The sequence below is a fragment of the Oncorhynchus mykiss genome, chromosome 15 (genome assembly GCF_057628025.1).
Source record: "Oncorhynchus mykiss isolate SJ-2025 chromosome 15, ASM5762802v1, whole genome shotgun sequence".
In the NCBI taxonomy this organism is placed as follows: domain Eukaryota; kingdom Metazoa; phylum Chordata; class Actinopteri; order Salmoniformes; family Salmonidae; genus Oncorhynchus; species Oncorhynchus mykiss.
The window spans coordinates 75537339-75565000 of record NC_143036.1 but is presented as its reverse complement, the minus strand read 5'-3'; the positions used below and the strand labels follow the sequence as shown (position 1 = coordinate 75565000).

General features: G+C 48.4%; 1 protein-coding gene across 2 annotated transcripts in view; it reads right to left on the bottom strand.

The window, feature by feature from the left end:
- The window catches only part of LOC149978193 (adiponectin receptor protein 2-like), an 87376-nt gene that overhangs the window by 34864 nt on the left and 24850 nt on the right, over window positions 1-27662 (bottom strand). The gene's annotated exons all lie outside the window — the stretch shown is intronic.

Below are 27662 nucleotides of genomic sequence, written 5' to 3'. Positions count from 1 at the left end.
ACTCCAGTATAGATTTGGTTAGACTACAGCTGACCCCCCCCCCCCCCACACACACACTACTCCAGTATAGATTTAGTTAGACTACAGCTGACCCTCCCCCCCACACACACTACTCCAGTATAGATTTAGTTAGACTACAGCTGACCCCCCCCCCCCCCCCCACACACTACTCCAGTATAGATTTGGTTAGACTACAGCTGACCCCCCCCCCCCCCACACACACACTACTCCAGTATAGATTTAGTTAGACTACAGCTGACCCCCCCCCCCCACACACACACTACTCCAGTATAGATTTAGTTAGACTACAGCTGACCCCCCCACACACACACTATTCCAGTATAGATTTAGTTAGACTACAGCAGAACCTCCCCCCCCCCCACACACACACTACTCCAGTATAGATTTAGTTAGACTACAGCTGACCCCCCCCCCCACACACACACTACTCCAGTATAGATTTAGTTAGACTACAGCTGACCCCCCCCCCCACACACACACTACTCCAGTATAGATTTAGTTAGACTACAGCTGACCCCCCCCCCCACACACACACTACTCCAGTATAGATTTAGTTAGACTACAGCTGACCCCCCCCCCCCACACACACACTACTCCAGTATAGATTTGGTTAGACTACAGCTGACCCTCCCCCCCACACACTACTCCAGTATAGATTTAGTTAGACTACAGCTGACCCCCCCCCCACACACACACTACTCCAGTATAGATTTAGTTAGACTACAGCTGACCCTCCCCCCCACACACTATTCCAGTATAGATTTAGTTAGACTACAGCAGAACCTCCCCCCCCCCCACACACACACTACTCCAGTATAGATTTGGTTTGACTACAGCTGACCCCCCCCCCACACACACACTACTCCAGTATAGATTTAGTTAGACTACAGCTGACCCCCCCCCCCCCCCCCACACACACACACTACTCCAGTATAGATTTAGTTAGACTACAGCTGACCCCCCCCCCCCACACACACTACTCCAGTATAGATTTAGTTAGACTACAGCTGACCCCCCCCCCCCACACACACTACTCCAGTATAGATTTAGTTAGACTACAGCTGACCCCCCCCCCACACACACTACTCCAGTATAGATTTAGTTAGACTACAGCTGACCCCCCCCACACACACTACTCCAGTATAGATTTAGTTAGACTACAGCTGACCCCCCCCCCCCACACACACTACTCCAGTATAGATTTAGTTAGACTACAGCTGACCCCCCCCACACACACTACTCCAGTATAGATTTAGTTAGACTACAGCTGACCCCCCCCACACACACTACTCCAGTATAGATTTAGTTAGACTACAGCTGACCCCCCCCACACACACTACTCCAGTATAGATTTAGTTAGACTACAGCTGACCCCCCCCCCCCACACACACTACTCCAGTATAGATTTGGTTTGACTACAGCAGAACCCCCCCCCCACACACACACACACTACTCCAGTATAGATTTGGTTTGACTACAGCAGAACCTCCCCACGGCTTTCTGTCAACGTTCATTCTATTTTCACATCACAACATTCATAGTCACTAAAAATAGAAGTTGTAGCCATTCACCATTTACACTCTTCACATACAACTGAAGCTTCCAGAGGGTTGATGCAGGGTGCCAAGTCATCTGAAAACAGGAGCATAGAGATGAACAGTGATGCTCAAACTACACTTACTAACTTTATGTAGACAGAGAGATGAACAGGCTACTATATATAAACAGAGAGAGAGATGAAGTGGCACCAGGCTACTATATATAAACAGAGAGAGAGATGAACAGTGGTACCAAGCTACTATATATAAACAGAGAGAGATAGAGAGATATAGAGATAGAGAGATAAACAGTGGCACCAGGCTACTATATATAAACAGAGAGAGAGATGAACAGTGGTACCAAGCTACTATATATAAACAGAGAGAGATAGAGAGATAGAGAGATAGAGAGATGAACAGTGGTACCAAGCTACTATATATAAACAGAGAGAGATAGAGAGATATAGAGATAGAGAGATAAACAGTGGCACCAGGCTACTATATATAAACAGAGAGAGAGATGAACAGTGGTACCAAGCTACTATATATAAACAGAGAGAGATAGAGAGATATAGAGATAGAGAGATGAACAGTGGCACCAGGCTACTAAATGATGTATAGCAGATCTTTATATACACCGTTTATTCATGGAGCAACAGAGGGGTGCTAGGCTAGCTAGCAGTGTTCAGATGAGACGCTAGCCATATTTATAATACATGTCTAACCCATTTCCCATGCCCACCAAGCCCAGCCAGACTTCCAGAGTCTGTCCAACAACATGGCCTGGCCAGTGTGTGTGTGTGTTGCAGGCAGTGCAATGTCACACACTGTTAAGTCTCCAGCTATGCCATAGACTGGAGCCTCCTCATTACACACTAGAGCAGTATGGTGTATATGCATAGCAGAAGGCCGTCTGAACGCACGTGTTCATGAGTGTGTGTGTGTTCATGAGTGTGTTTGTGCGTGTGTGTGGGTGTGTTCATGTGTGTGTGTTGTATTATACATGTCCTGTCTGCCACCAGACTGATACATTACAGTAAAGGGACGACTGTGAATTATAGAGAGGCAGAAATGTAGGGAGTCATCTCCACCAATGAAGTATTTATAACCTTCATCTCAGAGTGTAGGTGACAGGGTGCCCTCTAACCACAGTCCCCCTCCATATTAATTTCAGTGACCTGGAGGGAGAAGGTAGCCCTGACGGACTGTTTAAAAACACAAAACAGCTCTGCTATGTATCCCTGGTCCACAACACACACCAGAGTGATAGCTCTGCTATGTATCCCTGGTCCACAACAACACACCAGAGTGATAGCTCTGCTATGTATCCCTGGTCCACAACAACACACCAGAGTGATAGCTCTGCTATGTATCCCTGGTCCACAACACACACCAGAGTGATAGCTCTGCTATGTATCCCTGGTCCACAACAACACACCAGAGTGATAGCTCTGCTATGTATCCCTGGTCCACAACACACACCAGAGTGATAGCTCTGCTACGTATCCCTGGTCCACAACACACACCAGAGTGATAGCTCTGCTATGTATCCCTGGTCCACAACACACACCAGAGTGATAGCTCTGCTATGTATCCCTGGTCCACAACACACCAGAGTGATAGCTCTGCTACGTATCCCTGGTCCACAACAACACACCAGACTGATAGCTCTGCTACGTATCCCTGGTCCACAACAACACACCAGAGTGATGACTGCTATGTATCCTTGGTCCACAACAACACACCAGAGTGATAGCTCTGCTATGTATCCCTGGTCCACAACACACACCAGAGTGATAGCTCTGCTACGTATCCCTGGTCCACAACACACACCAGAGTGATGACTGCTACGTATCCCTGGTCCACAACACACACCAGAGCGATAGCTCTGCTATGTATCCCTGGTCCACAACACACACCAGAGTGATAGCTCTGCTATGTATCCCTGGTCCACAACACACACCAGAGTGATAGCTCTGCTACGTATCCCTGGTCCACAACACACACCAGAGTGATGACTGCTACGTATCCCTGGTCCACAACACACACCAGAGTGATAGCTCTGCTATGTATCCCTGGTCCACAACAACACACACCAGAGTGATAGCTCTGCTATGTATCCCTGGTCCACAACACACACCAGAGTGATAGCTCTGCTACGTATCCCTGGTCCACAACACACACCAGAGTGATAGCTCTGCTATGTATCCCTGGTCCACAACACACACCAGAGTGATAGCTCTGCTATGTATCCCTGGTCCACAACAACACACCAGAGTGATAGATCTGCTACGTATCCCTGGTCCACAACACACACCAGAGTGATAGCTCTGCTATGTATCCCTGGTCCACAACAACACACCAGAGTGATAGCTCTGCTATGTATCCCTGGTCCACAACAACACACCAGAGTGATAGCTCTGCTATGTATCCCTGGTCCACAACACACACCAGAGTGATAGCTCTGCTACGTATCCCTGGTCCACAACACACACCAGAGTGATAGCTCTGCTATGTATCCCTGGTCCACAACACACACCAGAGTGATAGCTCTGCTATGTATCCCTGGTCCACAACACACCAGAGTGATAGCTCTGCTACGTATCCCTGGTCCACAACAACACACCAGAGTGATGACTGCTATGCATCCCTGGTCCACAACAACACACCAGAGTGATAGCTCTGCTATGTATCCCTGGTCCACAACACACACCAGAGTGATAGCTCTGCTATGTATCCCTGGTCCACAACACACACCAGAGTGATAGCTCTGCTACGTATCCCTGGTCCACAACACACACCAGAGTGATGACTGCTACGTATCCCTGGTCCACAACACACACCAGAGTGATAGCTCTGCTATGTATCCCTGGTCCACAACACACACCAGAGTGATAGCTCTGCTATGTATCCCTGGTCCACAACACACACCAGAGTGATAGCTCTGCTACGTATCCCTGGTCCACAACACACACCAGAGTGATGACTGCTACGTATCCCTGGTCCACAACACACACCAGAGTGATAGCTCTGCTATGTATCCCTGGTCCACAACAACACACACCAGAGTGATAGCTCTGCTATGTATCCCTGGTCCACAACACACACCAGAGTGATAGCTCTGCTATGTATCCCTGGTCCACAACACACACCAGAGTGATAGCTCTGCTATGTATCCCTGGTCCACAACAACACACCAGAGTGACAGCTCTGCTATGTATCCCTGGTCCACAACAACACACCAGAGTGATAGCTCTGCTACGTATCCCTGGTCCACAACAACACACCAGAGTGATAGCTCTGCTATGTATCCCTGGTCCACAACACACACCAGAGTGATAGCTCTGCTATGTATCCCTGGTCCACAACACACACCAGAGTGATAGCTCTGCTATGTATCCCTGGTCCACAACACACACCAGAGTGATAGCTCTGCTATGTATCCCTGGTCCACAACACACACCAGAGTGATAGCTCTGCTACGTATCCCTGGTCCACAACACACACCAGAGTGATAGCTCTGCTACGTATCCCTGGTCCACAACACACACCAGAGTGATAGCTCTGCTATGTATCCCTGGTCCACAACAACACACCAGAGTGATAGCTCTGCTACGTATCCCTGGTCCACAACACACACCAGAGTGATAGCTCTGCTACGTATCCCTGGTCCACAACAACACACCAGAGTGATGACTGCTATGTATCCCTGGTCCACAACAACACACCAGAGTGATAGCTCTGCTATGTATCCCTGGTCCACAACACACACCAGAGTGATAGCTCTGCTATGTATCCCTGGTCCACAACACACACCAGAGTGATAGCTCTGCTACGTATCCCTGGTCCACAACACACACCAGAGTGATAGCTCTGCTACGTATCCCTGGTCCACAACACACACCAGAGTGATGACTGCTACGTATCCCTGGTCCACAACAACACACCAGAGTGATAGCTCTGCTATGTATCCCTGGTCCACAACAACACACCAGAGTGATAGCTCTGCTACGTATCCCTGGTCCACAACAACACACCAGAGTGATAGCTCTGCTATGTATCCCTGGTCCACAACAACACACCAGAGTGATAGCTCTGCTACGTATCCCTGGTCCACAACACACACCAGAGTGATAGCTCTGCTACATATCCCTGGTCCACAACAACACACACCAGAGTGATAGCACTGCTACGTATCCCTGGTCCACAACACACACCAGAGTGATAGCTCTGCTACGTATCCCTGGTCCACAACAACACACCAGAGTGATAGCTCTGCTATGTATCCCTGGTCCACAACAACACACCAGAGTGATAGCTCTGCTACGTATCCCTGGTCCACAACACACACCAGAGTGATAGCTCTGCTACGTATCCCTGGTCCACAACACACACCAGAGTGATAGCTCTGCTATGTATCCCTGGTCCACAACAACACACCAGAGTGATAGCTCTGCTATGTATCCCTGGTCCACAACACACACCAGAGTGATAGCTCTGCATGCGAGCGCGCACACACACACACACACACAGTAAAAATCACTCACCCACACATAAGTAACCATGGGTGAACACACATATAGGCTACACCTCCACAGAAGAGATGACCCATGCATCCCTCTGCCTCACCCCAGAGCCAACACACACGAGCAGGTGGTTGTCAACCCAGCTGACTGGGTGATATTTTGGGGGCAGGCTTGTGGGTCAGTGCCAGCAACGGGTTGTTTGGGATCAGGCCTGAACTGACTGTGGGTGGTGGTTCAACTCTCCCATTCAAGTGTCTGTCTTGTGTACATCTCGACATTAGTATCCCCCCAGGCACTCTAGTACCCCCCCCCCCCCAGACACTCACACATAAGAGACCCCGTATAGCAGGGAACTAGTTTTGACTAGGCTCATATTAGGACCAGGGTCATAAATAGTGTACACTACAGGTATGTAGGGAATAGGGAATTATTTGGGTCATTGGAGTCCAAAATAGTGCACTAGGGATCAGGGTGTCATGTGAGAGGCCGCGTGTACCGTGTGGAATGCTAACTACAGGGTGGAGTACATTACAGTTCATCACGTTCTCTTGGCTGAGGAGTGGAACACGGCTCTGTTGAGTCCCACTGAGAACCCGGGTCTTAGATGAGCTGACATGTAAATAGAACAAAAATATCAAAACGCAACGATTTCCAAGGTTTTACTGAGTTACACTGCATATAAGGAAATCAGTCAACTGAAATAAATTCATTAGGCCCTGATCTATGGATTTCACATGACTGGGAATACAGATATGCATCGGTTGGTCACAGTTTAAAGTTTCTACACATTTTGCCATGGGGCAAAGAGAAATTCTGAAGTTTTAAAGCAAATTTCCAGCAGTTCTCTACATTTTGCCATGGGGCAGTTCTCTACATTTTGCCATGGGGCAGTTGTCTACATTTTGCCATGGGGCAGTTGTCTACATTTTGCCATGGGGCAGTTGTCTACATTTTGCCATGGGGCAGTTGTCTACATTTTGCCATGGGGCAGTTGTCTACATTTTGCCATGGGGCAGTTGTCTACATTTTGCCATGGGGCAGTTCTCTACATTTTGCCATGGGGCAGTTCTCTACATTTTGCCATGGGGCAGTTCTCTACATTTTGCCATGGGGCAGTTCTCTACATTTTGCCATGGGGCAGTTCTCTACATTTTGCCATGGGGCAGTTCTCTACATTTTGCCATGGGGCAGTTCTCTACATTTTGCCATGGCTTATACCTTGTTCTTATGCTGACGGAGTGACTCAAACATGAACTGAATCCATGGTGGCCCTACCCCGGGACGTTTCTTACAATCTCCATGACTGTTATTCTGGTGATTGTTAGTTCTGAAAAATGTTTTACTAAAAAAAAATATATAACTCCATTATTATTTCTACATTACTTTATATCTGGTTTAAAGTTTACACAGTCGTTTAAAGTTTACACTGAAAATGTTTTAATTACGTATTTATGTTTTTACAATGGCGATGTGCCGCTGCTAAATGCATATAGGGGAAGCACACACACACACACACACACACACACACACACACACACACACACACACACACACGAGAGAGAGTTCACTTCAGGTCAAGTTGACAAGGGGCTACTCTCGGTCATTCAACATTAAGGGAACAAGGACAAGCTGTTTGTCACATCATCCACTAAATGACTGCAGGCTCTCTATGGCTTATCCAATCATACAGAATGTCAGATACTGTAGACTGGTGTAATATCATCAGCTGTAATAGTGTAGACTGGTGTAATACTGTAGACTGGTGTAATATCATCAGCTGTAATACTGTAGACTGGTGTAATATCATCAGCTGTAATACTGTAGACTGGTGTAATACTGTAGACTGGTGTAATATCAGCTGTAATACTGTAGACTGGTGTAATACTGTAGACTGGTGTAATATCAGCTGTAATACTGTAGACTGGTGTAATACTGTAGACTAGTGTAATATCATCAGCTGTAATACTGTAGACTGGTGTAATACTGTAGACTGGTGTAATATCATCAGCTGTAATACTGTAGACTGGTGTAATACTGTAGACTGGTGTAATATCATCAGCTGTAATACTGTAGACTGGTGTAATATCATCAGCTGTAATACTGTAGACTGGTGTAATACTGTAGACTGGTGTAATATCATCAGCTGTAATACTGTAGACTGGTGTAATACTGTAGACTGGTGTAATATCATCAGCTGTAATACTGTAGACTGGTGTAATACTGTAGACTGGTGTAATATCATCAGCTGTAATACTGTAGACTGGTGTAATATCATCAGCTGTAATACTGTAGACTGGTGTAATACTGTAGACTGGTGTAATATCAGCTGTAATACTGTAGACTGGTGTAATACTGTAGACTAGTGTAATATCATCAGCTGTAATACTGTAGACTGGTGTAATACTGTAGACTGGTGTAATATCATCAGCTGTAATACTGTAGACTGGTGTAATACTGTAGACTGGTGTAATATCATCAGCTGTAATACTGTAGACTGGTGTAATACTGTAGACTGGTGTAATATCAGCTGTAATACTGTAGACTGGTGTAATACTGTAGACTGGTGTAATATCATCAGCTGCAATACGGTAGACTGGTGTAATACTGTAGACTGGTGTAATATCATCAGCTGTAATACTGTAGACTGGTGTAATACTGTAGACTGGTGTAATATCATCAGCTGTAATACTGTAGACTGGTGTAATACTGTAGACTGGTGTAATATCATCAGCTGTAATACTGTAGACTGGTGTAATACTGTAGACTGGTGTAATACTGTAGACTGGTTTAATATCATCAGCTGTAATACTGTAGACTGGTGTAATACCGTAGACTGGTGTAATACTGTAGACTGGTGTAATACTGTAGACTGGTGTAACACTGTAGACTGGTGTAATATCAGCTGTAATACTGTAGACTGGTGTAATACTGCAGACTGGTGTAATATCATCAGCTGTAATACTGTAGACTGGTGTAATATCATGCCTTTCCCCCAGGTCCCTTTCCAATCCTCAGTCCTGATCCCAGAAAGGTACACACACCGTCCCTCCCGAGGTTAGACACACACACCGTCCCTCCCGAGGTCAGACACACACACACACACCATCCCTCCCGAGGTCAGACACACACACACACCGTCCCTCCCGGGGTTGGACACACACACCGTCCCTCCGGAGGTTAGACACACACACATCGTCCCTCCCGAGGTTAGACACACACACACACACACACACACACACACCCCCTCCCGAGGTTGGACATAGAGCATAGATTCTGTTAAATGCCTCATAATTCCAATGTGCTTAGCCTAACTGGCAATCAATAGGGTACTGGAAACAAATCAAATGATTGATTATCATCAATTGGCAGCTAGATTGTTGTGTTCAGCTGCACCCTAGTCTCTATACAGTGGGGCCTGCAGATATACTGGCACCCTATTCTCTATACAGTGGGGCCTGCAGATATACTAGACCATCCCTACTAGACCATCCCTACAGACCATCCCTACAGACCATCCCTACAGACCATCCCTACAGACCATCCCTACAGACCATCCCTACAGACCATCCCTTCCAGCAGCAGTGTCTACAGTCAGAGGAGTAAACAACACCATCACACACACACCATGAGAAAAATAGACAGAAGTTCCATTCTAACACCGCTTCCCCTCTTTGGCCTGAGATCCAGTTGCTAGCGTGTGTGTGTGTGTGTGTGTGTGTGCGTACGTGCGTGTGTGCGTCAGTCACATGGGAGAGATTGAGCAATCCATCACTTCCATGGTGCACTGCTCCCCTTTTCCTTAAGACAGATATCCTCGGTCACGGACATACACTGGGCCGGCATTGGAAATAACTATTTGTTCTTAACTGACATGCCTAGTTAAAGGTTAAATAAAATAAACAGCAGCAGTATTGAATGTTTACATTCACACACACACACAGTCTACACAGGTACACACACACACACAGTCTACACAGGTACACACACACACACACACACAGTCTACACAGGTACACACACACACACAGTCTACCTGGGGACAGACAAATAAGTCTATGAAAGCTCAGAGTACACACCAATGTCTCCACTCCGTCGCCACACAGCCCGGTGCTGTTTGGTAAAGGAGTGGATAATGGTGATGGGGGTGGGTGACACTGGTAGAGAAAATAAACCAAGACTTTGTCCTTAATCCTTTTGTTGCCAAGGTTCAGTATTGAGTTACACGATCAAACGGAAAGAGAAAGGCCAACTGAAGCAACGCTAAAGAGGTTTATCTGAACATCACGTTGTGACTGTGTCCTGGCCTTTTCCTCTCCAAGGGGGGGGGTGACGCACCAGCATTTATCTGACCAGATTCTGGTGTGTTGGGAGGCATTTATCTGACCAGATCCTGGTGTGTTGGGAGGCATTTATCTGACCAGAGTCTGGTGTGTTGGGAGACATTTATCTGACCAGATCCTGGTGTGTTGGGAGACATTTATCTGACCAGAGTCTGGTGTGTTGGGAGACATTTATCTGACCAGAGTCTGGTGTGTTGGGAGACATTTATCTGACCAGATCCTGGTGTGTTGGGAGGCATTTATCTGACCAGATCCTGGTGTGTTGGGAGGCATTTATCTGACCAGAGCCTGGTGTGTTGGGAGGCATTTATCTGACCAGAGCCTGGTGTGTTGGGAGGCATTTATCTGACCAGAGCCTGGTGTGTTGGGAGGCATTTATCTGACCAGAGCCTGGTGTGTTGGGAGGCATTTATCTGACCAGAGTCTGGTGTGTTGGGAGGCATTTATCTGACCAGAGCCTGGTGTGTTGGGAGCAAGGAGAGAGACACGGAGACACAGGACAGAAAGGGATGATTTTCCCAGATAGGAGAATGAGGAACTGAAGCGCCCTTTTCTAGTGAAGTGAAACAGTGACCAAACCATTGTGCCCTCGTCCCGGCCACTCACTACTACATTAGTGCCCTCGTCCCGGCCACTCACTATTGCATTAGTGCCCTCGTCCCGGCCACTCACTATTGCATTAGTGCCCTCGTCCCGGCCACTCACTATTGCATTAGTGCCCTCGTCCCGGCCACTCACTATTACATTAGTGCCCTCGTCCCGGCCACTAACTATTACATTAGTGCCCTCGTCCCGGCCACTCACTATTACATTAGTGCCCTCGTCCCGGCCACTCACTATTACATTAGTGCCCTCGTCCCGGCCACTCACTACTACATTAGTGCCCTCGTCCCGGCCACTCACTATTACATTAGTGCCCTCGTCCCGGCCACTCACTATTACATTAGTGCCCTCGTCCCGGCCACTCACTACTACATTAGTGCCCTCGTCCCGGCCACTCACTACTACATTAGTGCCCTCGTCCCGGCCACTCACTACTACATTAGTGCCCTCGTCCCGGCCACTCACTACTACATTAGTGCCCTCGTCCCGGCCACTCACTACTACATTAGTGCCCTCGTCCCGGCCACTCACTACTACATTAGTGCCCTCGTCCCGGCCACTCACTATTACATTAGTGCCCTCGTCCCGGCCACTCACTACTACATTAGTGCCCTCGTCCCGGCCACTCACTACTACATTAGTGCCCTCGTCCCGGCCACTCACTACTACATTAGTGCCCTCGTCCCGGCCACTCACTACTACATTAGTGCCCTCGTCCCGGCCACTCACTACTACATTAGTGCCCTCGTCCCGGCCACTCACTATTACATTAGTGCCCTCGTCCCGGCCACTCACTATTACATTAGTGCCCTCGTCCCGGCCACTCACTATTACATTAGTGCCCTCGTCCCGGCCACTCACTATTACATTAGTGCCCTCGTCCCGGCCACTCACTACTACATTAGTGCCCTCGTCCCGGCCACTCACTATTACATTAGTGCCCTCGTCCCGGCCACTCACTATTACATTAGTGCCCTCGTCCCGGCCACTCACTACTACATTAGTGCCCTCGTCCCGGCCACTCACTACTACATTAGTGCCCTCGTCCCGGCCACTCACTACTACATTAGTGCCCTCGTCCCGGCCACTCACTACTACATTAGTGCCCTCGTCCCGGCCACTCACTACTACATTAGTGCCCTCGTCCCGGCCACTCACTACTACATTAGTGCCCTCGTCCCGGCCACTCACTACTACATTAGTGCCCTCGTCCCGGCCACTCACTATTACATTAGTGCCCTCGTCCCGGCCACTCACTACTACATTAGTGCCCTCGTCCCGGCCACTCACTACTACATTAGTGCCCTCGTCCCGGCCACTCACTACTACATTAGTGCCCTCGTCCCGGCCACTCACTCACTACTACATTAGTAAGGGGGGGCTGCCTTAATAGACATCCACGTCGTCGGTGCCAGGGGAACAGTGGGTTACCTATCTGTCTTGTGCAGGGGAACAGTGCGTTAACTATCTGTCTTGTGCAGGGGAACAGTGGGTTACCTATCTGTCTTGTGCAGGGGAACAGTGGGTTAACTATCTGTCTTGTGCAGGGGAACAGTGGGTTAACTATCTGTCTTGTGCAGGGGAACAGTGCGTTAACTATCTGTCTTGTGCAGGGGAACAGTGGGTTAACTATCTGTCTTGTGCAGGGGAACAGTGGGTTAACTATCTGTCTTGTGCAGGGGAACAGTGGGTTAACTATCTGTCTTGTGCAGGGGAACAGTGGGTTAACTATCTGTCTTGTGCAGGGGAACAGTGGGTTAACTATCTGTCTTGTGCAGGGGAACAGTGGGTTAACTATCTGTCTTGTGCAGGGGAACAGTGGGTTAACTATCTGTCTTGTGCAGGGGAACAGTGGGTTACCTATCTGTCTTGTGCAGGGGAACAGTGGGTTAACTATCTGTCTTGTGCAGGGGAACAGTGGGTTAACTATCTGTCTTGTGCAGGGGAACAGTGGGTTAACTATCTGTCTTGTGCAGGGGAACAGTGGGTTAACTATCTGTCTTGTGCAGGGGAACAGTGGGTTAACTATCTGTCTTGTGCAGGGGAACAGTGGGTTACCTATCTGTCTTGTGCAGGGGAACAGTGGGTTAACTATCTGTCTTGTGCAGGGGAACAGTGGGTTAACTATCTGTCTTGTGCAGGGGAACAGTGGGTTAACTATCTGTCTTGTGCAGGGGCAGAAGGACAGAGTTTTTCCTTGTCAGCTCGGGAGATGATTGGGAGAGAGGTTGAGAGGAGGGGGCTTCCCTAGAGAACTACCCAGACATGTAAAATGAAAGAGCACTGACTGGCTGGCTGGCACACTGGCTAGCTGGCACGCTGGGTGGGTTGGCTGAGTGGCACAGTGGCTGGCTGGCACAGTGGTCGGCTGGAAGGTGGCTGGCTGGCACAGTGATCGGCTGGCACAGTGATCGGCTGGCACAGAGGAGACCTACCTAATGACCTGCTGTCTTTTAGGACCATCATCTCTACCATCCCCCTGGGACACACAGGCAGGGGGGGGGGGGGGGGGGGGTGAGTGTGTACCACCTGACACTTGTGACTGCTCAGAGAAGAGTTCTGTGAAGAACAATAACACACAACTCAAGCTAGATATAACGTCAGCTAAAACCCTAACCAAAAGCAGGCAGAAATCCCCAGAGATCTAGAAAAATACTTGGCACATTGTTGTCAGTTCTTTCCACACAGCTGGAGAAGTGAGAGTGAAAGTGTGGTCCATTTGAGGCAGAGAGCAGACGGACATCTAATTGTCAAGAGTCTTCTGGGGTTGAACCTTCCTTCTCTCAGTGTAAACAACGATCACATGCAGGAGAAAGCGAGAGAGAGAGAGGAAGAGGGGCCGTCCCTGACTCCTACCCTGCATTAGAGAGAGAGAGAGAGAGAGGAAGATGGGCTGTCCCTGACTCCTACCCTGCATTAGAGGAGACAGAGAGACAGACAGAGAGGAAGAGGGGCCGTCCCTGACTCCTACCCTGCATTAGAGGAGACAGAGAGAGAGGAAGAGTGGCCATCCATGTCTCCTACACTGCATTAGAGGAGACAGAGAGAGAGACAGAGAGGAAGAGTGGCCATCCATGTCTCCTACACTGCATTAGAGGAGACAGAGAGAGAGACAGAGAGGAAGAGTGGCCATCCATGTCTCCTACACTGCATTAGAGGAGACAGAGAGAGAGACAGAGAGGAAGAGTGGCCATCCATGTCTCCTACACTGCATTAGAGGAGACAGAGAGAGAGACAGAGAGGAAGAGTGGCCATCCATGTCTCCTACACTGCATTAGAGGGCTCCTTTTTGAGGAAGTGAAGCAAAGAAGTGCACTGCTGGCTGACCCATGTACACAGTAACCCCACCACTCACAGTAACAGGGCCTAAAATGAACGAGGTGGATTTTGTTGGGTAAGAATGTCTAGTTCACCAGACAGGTTGGCGTGTAGTAACACTTTGGGCTCAACCGTGTGGGCATTTCATTTAAAAAATAGTAAAGTATGGGCACACTTAAGTGTTGTAATTTATAGCAAAATAGACGAAAGCATTTCACAACATCCACGTTAACATCTGCTAAAAAAACATGACACGGAAAATATTCATGTATTTCCAACAACCAACGAGCAACTAATTCTGAAATAGAGCTGCATATTGAATAATGAGATTGAGGCCTGACTCTTTGGCAATGACATGGAGTGGCAAGGAGTTGAATGTAACAGAGTCTGGTACCCAGACAAGGCTACTTATCCGGCGACCGGAAACATGACCGAATACAAACAGTGTAGCTATTCCCTCCGCAAGGCAATCAAACAAGCTAAGCGTCAGTATAGAGACAAAGTAGAGTTGCAATTCAATGGCTCAGACACGAGAGGTATGTGGCAGGATCTACAGTCAATAACGGATTACAAAAAGAAAACCAGCCCCATCGCGGACCACGATGTCTTGCTCCCAGACAAACTAAACAGCTTCTTTGCTCGCTTTGAGGACAATACAGTGCCACCAACACAGCCCGCTACCAAAACCTGCGGGTTCTCCTTCACCGCAGCCAACTCCTGTGTTATCCTTCACGAGGCTGCCGCCCCAGACGGCATCCCTGGCCGCATCCTCAGAGCATGCGCAGACCAGCTGGCTGGTGTGTTTACGGACATATTCAATCACACCCTATCCCAGTCTGCTGTTCCACATGCTTCAAGAGGGCCACCATTGCTCCTGTTCCCAAGAAAGCGAAGGTAACTAAGGTAAACGACTATCACCCCGAAGCACTCACTTCCGTCATCATGAAGTGCTTTGAGAGACTAGTCAAGGACCATATCACCTCCACCCTACCGGATAACCTAGATCCGCCCCAATAGGTCCGCAGACGACGCAATCACACCGCACACTGCCCTAACTCATCTGGACAAAAGGAATACCTATGTAAGAATGCTGTTCATCGACTACAGCTCAGCATTTAACACCATAGTACCCTCCAAACTCGTCATTAAGCTCAACACCCTGGGTCTCGACCCCGCCTTGTGCAACTGGGTCCTGGCCTTTGAAGGGACGCCCCCAGGTGGTGAGGGTAGGAAACATCTCCACCCCGCTGATCCTCAACACTGGGGCCCCACAAGGGTGCGTTCTCAGCCCTCTCCTGTACTCCCTGTTCACCCATGACAGCATGGCGTGCACGCCTCCAACTCAATCATCAAGTTTGCAGATGACACTACAGTGGTAGGCTTGATTACCACCAACGATGGGACGGCCTACAGGGAGGAGGTTGGGGGACCTCGGCATGTGGTGTCAGGAAAATAACCTCACACTCAACGTCAACAAAACAAAGGAGTTGATCGTAGACTTCAGGAAACAGCAGAGAGAGCACTCCCCTATCCACATCGACGGGACAGTAGTGGAGAAGGTGGAACATTTTAAGTTCCTCGGCATACACATCACAGACAAACTGAAATGGTCCACGCACAGAGACAGCGTGGTGAAGAAGGTGCCTCTTCAACCTCAGGAGGCTGAAGAAATTTGGCTTGTGACCAAAAACACTCAAACTTTTACGGATGCACAATCGAGAGCATCCTGGCGGGCTGTATCACCGCCTGGTGCGGCAGCTGCTCCGCCCACGACCGTAAGGCTCTCTAGGAGTGCAGTGAGGTCTGCACAACGCATCACCGGGGGCAAACACCTACACCACCCGATGTCACAGGAAGGCCATAAAGATCATCCAGGACAACAACCACCCGAGCCACTGCCTGTTCACCCCACTATCATCCAGAAGGCGAGGTCAGTACAGGTGCTTCAAAGCAGGGACCGAGAGACTGAAAAACAGCTTCTATCTCAAGGCCCATCAGACTGTTAAACAGCCACCACTAAAATTGAGTGGCTCCTGCCAACATATTGACTCAAATCTCTTAGCACTTAATAATTAAAAATTGGATGTAATAAATGTATCACTAGTCACTTTAAACAATGCCACTTTATATAATGTTTACATACCCTACATTACTCATCTCATATGTATATACTGTACTCTATACCAACTACTGCATCTTGCCTATGCCGTTCAGCCATCGCTCATCCATATATTTATATGTACATACTCTTATTCATTCCTTTACACTTGTGTGTATAAGGTAGTTGTTGTGAAATTGTTAGATTACTTGTTAGATATTACTGCAATGTCAGAACTAGAAGCACAAGCATTTCACTACACTTGCATTAACATCTGCTAACCATGTGTATGTGACCAATACAATTTGATTTGATCCTACTGTCAGACTTTTAAACACACAAGCAAGAATATCACCAGTTGGGCCTACGGCAATATCACCAGTTGGGCCTACGGCAATATCACCAGTTGGGCCTACGGCAATATCACCAGTTGGGCCTACGGCAATATCACCAGTTGGGCCTACGGCAATATCACCAGTTGGGCCTACGGCAATATCACCAGTTGGGCCTACGGCAATATCACCAGTTGGGCCTACGGCAATATCACCAGTTGGGCCTACGGCAATATCACCAGTTGGGCCTACGGCAATATCACCAGTTGGGCCTACGGCAATATCACCAGTTGGGCCTACGGCAATATCACCAGTTGGGCCTACGGCAATATCACCAGTTGGGCCTACGGCAATATCACCAGTTGGGCCTACGGCAATATCACCAGTTGGGCCTACGGCAATATCACCAGTTGGGCCCACGGCAATATCACCAGTTAGGCCCACGGCAATATCACCAGTTAGGCCCACGGCAATATCACCAGTTAGGCCCACGGCAATATCACCAGTTAGGCCCACGGCAATATCACCAGTTAGGCCTACGGCAATATCACCAGTTAGGCCTACGGCAATATGAGCAGTACAATTGAAGAGTGTCAGTAAGTCAGGCTACCGTTTGTTTTTAGTTCGATGGGAAGAGTATTACTGCGTTAATACTGCAGTAGGTTCTTAGGTAAAACAACTGTTTCCCTGATATGATCTCCCTTCTTGTTAAAGGGGAAGTTTACCCCATATCAACCCGGCAGGCCCTGCCCATTGCGTCACACGGTCTGATTCACACTAATCCTCCACCAAATGTCACAGTGGGTGCGAGACCTTGAGAGTGAGTGTCTCGCACCCACTGTGAAACTTGGTGGAGGATCGGCGATGATCTGGTGGCGCTTCAGCATGGTTGGAATCGGGCAGATGTGTCTTTGTGAAGGACGCATGAATCAAGCCACGTACAAGGTTGTCCTGGAAGAAAACTTGCTTCCTTCTGCTCTGACATATGGGACTCCCAATCACGGCCGGTTGTGACACAGCCTGGATTTGAACCAGGGTGTCTGTAGTGACGGCTCTAGCACTGAGATGCAGTGCCGTCGACCGCTGCGCCACTCGGGAGCCAAGGTGACATCCTGCCTTTAAAAGGGGCAGCAGAACATTTGTCTCGTCTGTGATATTTTGGTTAAAAGATTATTTTTTATGCAAAAATATAGCAATATACCACATCGCTTCTTAATAGTAATACCTTTATTTTATTAGAAACAACAAAGCTCATCAAGTCGTTTTTTGTCTGTGTGTAATTATGCGAAAAAATATTTTAGCTGGAGTGGCTGGTAGATTTTTATTTATAATTTTTATTTTATTTATTTTATATCTTACCTGCCACAGTGGCTGGTGGACCCAAAAATGTATTTTCAGGCCCTGTTTCCAGGGAGTGTCCGATTCATTGGAAGGACCTCCAACAGGCAGTCCTTTATATTAAAGAGGGCCTAAAGAGACATAGAACCAAAATAAACCAGCCTCCCCAAGCCATAAAGCTAGGGTGATGTTTTAGAGATTGATGCTAGAAACCACACTGAGCAGCGGTTGGGTCATTCTGTGGTGGAGTGATTCCTAGTTAGTCTGCCACACGGGTGACTATCAGAAGATCAGTAGGTTTAATACCGCGGGGTAAATTCTAATGAACATGTCAGTCAGGAGGATGTGGTTGATAGTGGTGTGGAGCGGAACAGGCTTCTATGACTCACTCATAATGAATAGAAAAACATGCTGGGAAATGTTTGCTTACAGGTTTCTTCACGCCGATGCAACAATAACACATAAAAAGCTGCAATCAGCGGTTCAAGCTAGGTGGTGTTATTCACTTTTGGCAAATGTTGAAGTGAGCGGAGTAGTTATAAGATGGCAAAGGTGTTCGTAGTACCTGAAGAAGTGTATTGATGATGTTTCACAATGAAACACACACCCTCCCCACACAAACACAGACACACCCCCCCCCCCCCCCCCCCCACACACATAAACACCCCCCCCCCCACACACATAAAAACACACACGCCCCCCCATAGCACCATCAGGACCAACTGGACACGTCACCCTAAGATCAGCTACTTCTGTGCTTTTGATGCATTTTGGACTGTTTTTTTTATGGATGTTGACTATAGGGTTGCACAACTCCTGGAACTTTCAATACATTCCCTTGTTTTCCAGAAATCCTGGTTGGAGGAGTCTGGATAGTCTGGATATTACTCTTATTCTCTCCTGATTCTAGAAACCTCCAACTGGGATTTCAGGAAAACCAGGGAATTTATTGAAAGTTCCCCCGGAATTTTGCAACCCTAGATGACTACTTTAAAAAGGTCTTCTCCAGAACCGATAGACTTGATCGATACCAAATGTGGTATATAGCAGCTATAGATGCACATCCTCAAACACACATTTTATAAGAGCTCAAACCATATGGCCGCAATAAGCCAACGAGCTTGCATGAACAATACTTTAGATTAGCTAGACCCTTAGCATGTGTGCCAAATTTCATCACTCTGAGTCAAACAGATTGAGATGTATAGCGCCACCGTGAGGCCGATCTGAATGTGCATACATATGTTGAGTGTTGACCGTGTTTGGAACAAGTTTGGTTACGATACGAATATCCGTGTCTGATTTATTAGCATTAAATATGCCAGACAACCCCCAAATTAAATGTTTATTGGTCAGTAGTGACCATGTTGTTTGACATACTAGTCTGCAAAGCATTACGTTGAGAGACCTTGGTCCATAGATGCCATATATGAAGGTTCATCCAGATGAGATGGTGTTTTTCACAAAATTCAAAAATGGTGGAAAATCCATCATGACGGACCTTATGGGTCCTTGGAGAAAATGTGTTCCTTGTGAGCAGAGGGACCTATGCACTGAATTCCAGGACTCTAGGTCATATGGGGTGAGGTATGTGACCCTTCAAAGTTTGAAATTTCACTCGGCTGTTAGAGCGCCGCCTTGTGGCCAATTGGAATGGCATTGCACGAGAGAGTGTAGACTGTGGGTCTTTACCATCACGTCAAGTTTCACCCTCTTCGGCCTTACCATCTCATGGGAATTTGAATGTTAACTTTCCTCGCATGAAGGGGGGCGGAGCTAGCATGTTGGAGTGAACGGCTGTGCGTGAGAGGCTCCTGCAACTTTTTTTGTGAAATAATCTAATTTAACCTACTTTATGGCACTTTTTACAACAAACTTTCCTCGCATGAAGAAGAGGAAAAATAATAATAATAATAATGAACAAATTCAACAGGGTTTCACCTCGCTTCACTGGCTTGAACCCTTAATAAGATAAGATAAGAATACCAACATAATAAAGTAAATGTCTCAGCAGAATAGAATAAACATCTCTCCAAGATCAGATGTCTGACCCCATACTGGGGTGTAGAACTCCATACCTATTTCATCTAGCCTTTAACATGTGATACGATTGGAGGACAGAGGAAGCAGAGGAGGATTCGTTGGCGACAGAGAGCTGCTAAAGTGAAGTGTGGTTTTCTCCCTCCATCTAATCTAAATGTATTTTTGCATCTCCCTCTTGCAGAGATTATAAATTGACAGTCTTCCTCATGGCGCTGACTGAATACGAGATGGGAGGTGAAGAGTCTTCCTCATGGAGCTGACTGAATAAGAGATGGGAGGTGAAGAGTTTTCCTCATGTAGCTGACTGAATACAAGATGGAAGGTGAAGAGTCTTCCTCGTGGAGCTGACTGAATAAGAGATGGGAGGTGAAGAGTCTTCCTCATGGCGCTGACTGAATAAGAGATGGGGGGTGAAGAGTCTTCCTCATGGAGCTGACTGAATACAAGATGGGAGGTGAAGAGTCTTCCTCATGGAGCTGACTGAATACAAGATGGAAGGTGAAGAGTTTTCCTCATGTAGCTGACTGAATACAAGATGGAAGGTGAAGAGTCTTCCTCGTGGAGCTGACTGAATAAGAGATGGGAGGTGAAGAGTCTTCCTCATGGCGCTGACTGAATACGAGATGGAAGGTGAAGAGTCTTCCTCATGGAGCTGACTGAATACGAGATGGGAGGTGAAGAGTCTTCCTCATGGCGCTGACTGAATACGAGATGGAAGGTGAAGAGTCTTCCTCATGGAGCTGACTGAATAAGAGATGGGAGGTGAAGAGTCTTCCTCGTGGAGCTGACTGAATAAGAGATGGGAGGTGAAGAGTCTTCCTCATGGAGCTGACTGAATAAGAGATGGGAGGTTTAGAGTCTTCCTCGTGGAGCTGACTGAATAAGAGATGGGAGGTGTAAAGTCTTCCTCATGGCACTGACAATAAGAGATGGGAGGTGAAGAGTCTTCCTCATGGCACTGACAATAAGAGATGGGAGGTGAAGAGTCTTCCTCATGGAGCTGACTGAATAAGAGATGGGGGTGAAGAGTCTTCCTCATGGAGCTGACTGAATAAGAGATGGGAGGTGAAGAGTCTTCCTCGTGGAGCTGACTGAATAAGAGATGGGAGGTGTAAAGTCTTCCTCATGGCACTGACAATAAGAGATGGGAGGTGAAGAGTCTTCCTCATGGAGCTGACTGAATAAGAGATGGGGGGTGAAGAGTCTTCCTCATGGAGCTGACTGAATAAGAGATGGGAGGCGAAGAGGCAGACTTGAGGTTTTAACTTCCACCTATTTCCTGTATGTTAAAATACTGTGTATTTAACTAGACTAACTAGTGTGATAATGGCATCATCCAGGTTCCAGTTGACGATCAGGTTGATAGGGAAAGTGACCCTGTCATACTTGTTATTTTCTCTAGGATTGGGCTAGTGTTACAATGTCTTCATCACAGTTCTAGTAGATGACAGTCTAGATGGGGAAAGTCACTCTCTCTGACTCAAGTCACTATTTCTAGTGAGACCAGTTCCTTTTATGACTGGTCTCGGAATCACCAACTTTCAAGCCTGGAGACAATTGAGACATGGATTGTGTGTGTGCCATTCAGAGGGTGAATGGGCAAGACAATATTTAAGTGCCTTTGAACGGGGTATGGTAGTAGGTGTCGGCCCCTTTGGTTTGAGTGTGTCAAGAAGTGCAATGGTGCAGGGTTTTTCCCGCTCAACAGTTTCCAGTGTGTATCAAGAATGATCCACCACCCAAAGGACAGCCAGCCAACTTGACACAACTGTGGGAAGCATTGGAGTCAACATGGGCCAGCATTCCTGTGGAACACTTGACAGCTGTGGGAAGCATTGGAGTCAACATAGGCCAGCATTCCTGTGGAACACTTGACACCTTGTACAGTCTATACCCCAACGATTGAGGCTGTTCTGGGGGCAAGGGGGGGGGGGGGGGGGGGGGGGGACTCAATATTAGGAAGTTGTTCCTAATGTTTTGTAAACTCAGTGGAGGGTGCCACCTGGCAACCATCCACACAGCCATCCACACAACAACCTAACAAGAGAAGTTAAGAAGCTTGATACTGTTCACTACGGAACTATAGAATGAAAATAGAAAGCTGAGAATGTCTAGAACGTTCTGAGAATGTGGTCGCTCGTCGGTTAAAATAACTTGTTTGTTAACGTGACACTAGGAATGAACCTTAACCCAGTTGTGTGGTGTGATCCAGCCAGCCTGACAGACTTCAGACCAACGACCAGACACACATTACCGTCTGACTGTCGCTACATACAACGCCACCTTTCACCTGGGTTGGCTGCAAAGAAAATATGTTGACTTCTGACAACTATAGACGTGGGACTTACGGTGATGGTCGCCTGTAGTCCTGGCCTTAGATCAGGTGTTCCCAACCAGGGGTACGCACAATGCCGTCGGGGGTACACCAAATAAAACTGGGATTCTCATATTTAAAAAATATCTACTTTAAAAAAAAAAAATTATAAAAGTTCAGTTTCACATTTTCACAGTCCATTTATATTTTCCAACAGGGCTATACATTTGGGAGAGGTTTTTCTCTCACCGGAGTAGCCTTGTTTCACTGCCAAAAATACAATTAAACCATCTAGGTGTTCAGCGAAATAACAAAACAATGTCAAATACAGGTAGCCTGGTCAAATAATTAACATCCAATCACATTAAACCTTACGCTCTCACGGGAATTCCACTAACGGTCTGAATGTAGCCAAACGTAGCTGCTGCTCATGTTGGCGTCTGTACTGATGGTGCAAAAGCCATGACAGGGAGACATAGTGGAGTGGTAACGCGAGTGCAAGCAGTTGCTCCCGACGTCACTTGGGTACACTGCAGCATCCGCCGAGAGGCTCTTGGGTACACTGCAGCATCCACCGAGAGGCTCTTGCTGCCAAGGGAATGCCTGACAGCTTAAAAAACGTTTTGGACACTACAGTGAAAATGGTTAACTTTGTTAAAGCAAGGCCCCTGAACTCTCGTATATTTTCTGCATTATGCAATGATATGAGCAGCGACCATGTAATGCTTTTACAACATACAGAGACACGCTGGTTTTCAAGGGGGAAAGTATTGACACGTTTTTTTTATTTTTTAATTGAGAGACGAACTTAAAGTTGTCTTTACTGACCATATGTTTCACTTGTCTGACCGCTTGATGATGACGAGTTTCTCACACGACTGGCCTTTCTGGGTGATGTTTTTTCTCACACGACTGGCCTTTCTGGGTGATGTTTTTTCTCCCCTCGCCCGAATGATCTGAATCTTGGATAAAAGGGACTCTCCACAACTATATTCAATGTGCCGGACAAAATTGAGGCTATGATTAAGACGTTGGACCTCTTCTCTGTCTGCATTAATAAACAAGGACAACACACAGGTCTTTCCATCATTGTATGATTTGTGTGCAAATGAACTGAAGCTTACAGACAACGTCAAATGTGATATAGCGAAGCACCTGAGTGAGTTGGGTGCGCAATTACGCAGGTACTTTCCCGAAACAGATGACAACTGGATTCGTTATCCCTTTCATGCCTTGCCTCCAGTCCACTTACCGATATCTGAATAAGAGACCCTCTTCGAAAATTGCAACAAGCGGTTCTGTGGGAATGTCATTTAAAATCAGAAGTCACTGCCAGCTTTCTGGATTGGGCTGCACTCAGAGTATCCTGCCTGGGCAAATCGCACTGTTAAGACACGGATGCCCTTCGCAACCACTTACCTATGTGAGAGTGGATTCTCGGCCCTCACTAGCGTGACAACTAAATACAGGCACAGGCTATGTGTGGAAAATGATTTAAGACAGACTCTCCAATACAACATTGTAGAGTTATGTGCATCCTTTCAAGCAAAACCCTTCTCATTAACCTGTGGTGAGTTATTCAATTTTCGATGAACAAGATTGTTAAATAAAGAGCAAAATGATGATGATTATTATTATTATTATTATTATTATTATTATTATTATTATTATTATTATTATTATTATTATTATTATTATTTGTGCCCTAGTCCCATAAGAGTTCTTTGTTACTTCCCTTGAGTCGGGTTGTGACGAACGCACACTCATTCTTCTGTTTAATAAATGTATTGTATAGCGTGTGTGTGGGCAGGCTTACAATGGCGGCATACTATAAAAAGTTGGGGAACCACTGTCTTAGATAAACAAAATCGGCTATACTCTGCTTGAAGGTTAATTGACAAAAACACCTTGGGCCAACTGTTGGCACGAGAGTCCAACTGTTGGCACGAGGGGCCTAGTTTCCAGGTATGGTGACACCACTGCTACAGTAGCTCTGATGAGACCTGTTAAGGAGGCAGTGGGCTGTCATTACTACTGTGATGACCGAGGTAATGACACCCAGCCCTATACCCCAGTCCAGGCCCTATACCGAATCCCTATAGTCCAGGCCCTATACCCCAGCCCAGGCCCTATACCCCAGCCCAGGCCCTATACCCCAGCCCCTATAACCCAGCCCTATACCCCAGCCCCTATAACCCAGCCCTATACCCCAGTCCTATAGTCCAGGCCCTATACCCCAGTCCTATAGTCCAGGCCCTATACCCCAGTCCTATAGTCCAGGCCCTATACCCCAGTCCAGGCCCTATACCCCAGTCCAGGCCCTATACCCCAGTCCAGGCCCTATACCCCAGTCCAGGCCCTATACCCCAGTCCAGGCCCTATACCCCAGTCCAGGCCCTATACCCCAGTCCAGGCCCTATACCCCAGTCCAGGCCCTATACCCCAGTCCAGGCCCTATACCCCAGTCCAGGCCCTATACCCCAGTCCAGGCCCTATACCCCAGTCCAGGCCCTATACCCCAGTCCAGGCCCTATACCCTGGACCCAGACTGCTTAAATCCTCCAAAGCCAAACCATATTTTGATAACAGGCCTTCCACCTATCAGCCCAGACCACACAGCAGCATCCAGGACCAACCGGGGAGAGCAACATGGCAGGCTGCTCTCCTCTCCTGAATACCAACAGCAGCTGTATTGGGTTACCAGGCATCACAGGGCTGGCTTTACATGAAAGACTACGCGCAGATCAGAAGCCAGGGATTAACGCTGTGTGTGTGGTGGGGGTTGTGTGTGTGTGGTGGGGGTTGTGTGTGTGTGTGGGGGGTGTGTGTGCTCACTATTGACCAAAACGGGTGCAGAAGACAAGGAAACAACCAGTAGTCTGAACAGGATATCCAACCACCTCAGGTCATCTCCTACCGTCAGACCCGACCTCAGGTCATCTCCTACCGTCAGACCCGACCTCAGGTCATCTACCGTCAGACCCGACCTCAGGTCATCTACCGTCAGACCCGACCTCAGGTCATCTACCGTCAGACCCGACCTCAGGTCATCTACCGTCAGACCCGACCTCAGGTCATCTACCGTCAGACCCGACCTCAGGTCATCTACCGTCAGACCCGACCTCAGGTCATCTACCGTCAGACCCGACCTCAGGTCATCTACCGTCAGACCCGACCTCAGGTCATCTACCGTCAGACCCGACCTCAGGTCATCTACCGTCAGACCCGACCTCAGGTCATCTACCGTCAGACCCGACCTCAGGTCATCTACCGTCAGACCCGACCTCAGGTCATCTACCGTCAGACCCGACCTCAGGTCATCTACCGTCAGACCCGACCTCAGGTCATCTACCGTCAGACCCGACCTCAGGTCATCTACCGTCAGACCCGACCTCAGGTCATCTACCGTCAGACCCGACCTCAGGTCATCTACCGTCAGACCCGACCTCAGGTCATCTACCGTCAGACCCGACCTCAGGTCATCTACCGTCAGACCCGACCTCAGGTCATCTACCGTCAGACCCGACCTCAGGTCATCTACCGTCAGACCCGACCTCAGGTCATCTACCGTCAGACCCGACCTCAGGTCATCTACCGTCAGACCCGACCTCAGGTCATCTACCGTCAGACCCGACCTCAGGTCATCTACCGTCAGACCCGACCTCAGGTCATCTACCGTCAGACCCGACCTCAGGTCATCTACCGTCAGACCCGACCTCAGGTCATCTACCGTCAGACCCGACCTCAGGTCATCTACCGTCAGACCCGACCTCAGGTCATCTACCGTCAGACCCGACCTCAGGTCATCTACCGTCAGACCCGACCTCAGGTCATCTACCGTCAGACCCGACCTCAGGTCATCTACCGTCAGACCCGACCTCAGGTCATCTACCGTCAGACCCGACCTCAGGTCATCTACCGTCAGACCCGACCTCAGGTCATCTACCGTCAGACCCGACCTCAGGTCATCTACCGTCAGACCCGACCTCAGGTCATCTACCGTCAGACCCGACCTCAGGTCATCTACCGTCAGACCCGACCTCAGGTCATCTACCGTCAGACCCGACCTCAGGTCATCTACCGTCAGACCCGACCTCAGGTCATCTACCGTCAGACCCGACCTCAGGTCATCTACCGTCAGACCCGACCTCAGGTCATCTACCGTCAGACCCGACCTCAGGTCATCTACCGTCAGACCCGACCTCAGGTCATCTACCGTCAGACCCGACCTCAGGTCATCTACCGTCAGACCCGACCTCAGGTCATCTACCGTCAGACCCGACCTCAGGTCATCTACCGTCAGACCCGACCTCAGGTCATCTACCGTCAGACCCGACCTCAGGTCATCTACCGTCAGACCCGACCTCAGGTCATCTACCGTCAGACCCGACCTCAGGTCATCTACCGTCAGACCCGACCTCAGGTCATCTACCGTCAGACCCGACCTCAGGTCATCTACCGTCAGACCCGACCTCAGGTCATCTACCGTCAGACCCGACCTCAGGTCATCTACCGTCAGACCCGACCTCAGGTCATCTACCGTCAGACCCGACCTCAGGTCATCTACCGTCAGACCCGACCTCAGGTCATCTACCGTCAGACCCGACCTCAGGTCATCTACCGTCAGACCCGACCTCAGGTCATCTACCGTCAGACCCGACCTCAGGTCATCTACCGTCAGACCCGACCTCAGGTCATCTACCGTCAGACCCGACCTCAGGTCATCTACCGTCAGACCCGACCTCAGGTCATCTACCGTCAGACCCGACCTCAGGTCATCTACCGTCAGACCCGACCTCAGGTCATCTACCGTCAGACCCGACCTCAGGTCATCTACCGTCAGACCCGACCTCAGGTCATCTACCGTCAGACCCGACCTCAGGTCATCTACCGTCAGACCCGACCTCAGGTCATCTACCGTCAGACCCGACCTCAGGTCATCTACCGTCAGACCCGACCTCAGGTCATCTACCGTCAGACCCGACCTCAGGTCATCTACCGTCAGACCCGACCTCAGGTCAGACTGCCTGTATTCAGCCCTCTGAGAAACACTGACTTACAGTGTATTTCTCCTATCCAGGCCAGCTTGACTGCTTCTATTCAGCACTCTGTGATGCATCAGTCTCACGAACTAGCAGCAGCAGAACAGACACAGATCATTAAACCATTGTGTTGTCTCATGCCTCGGGGG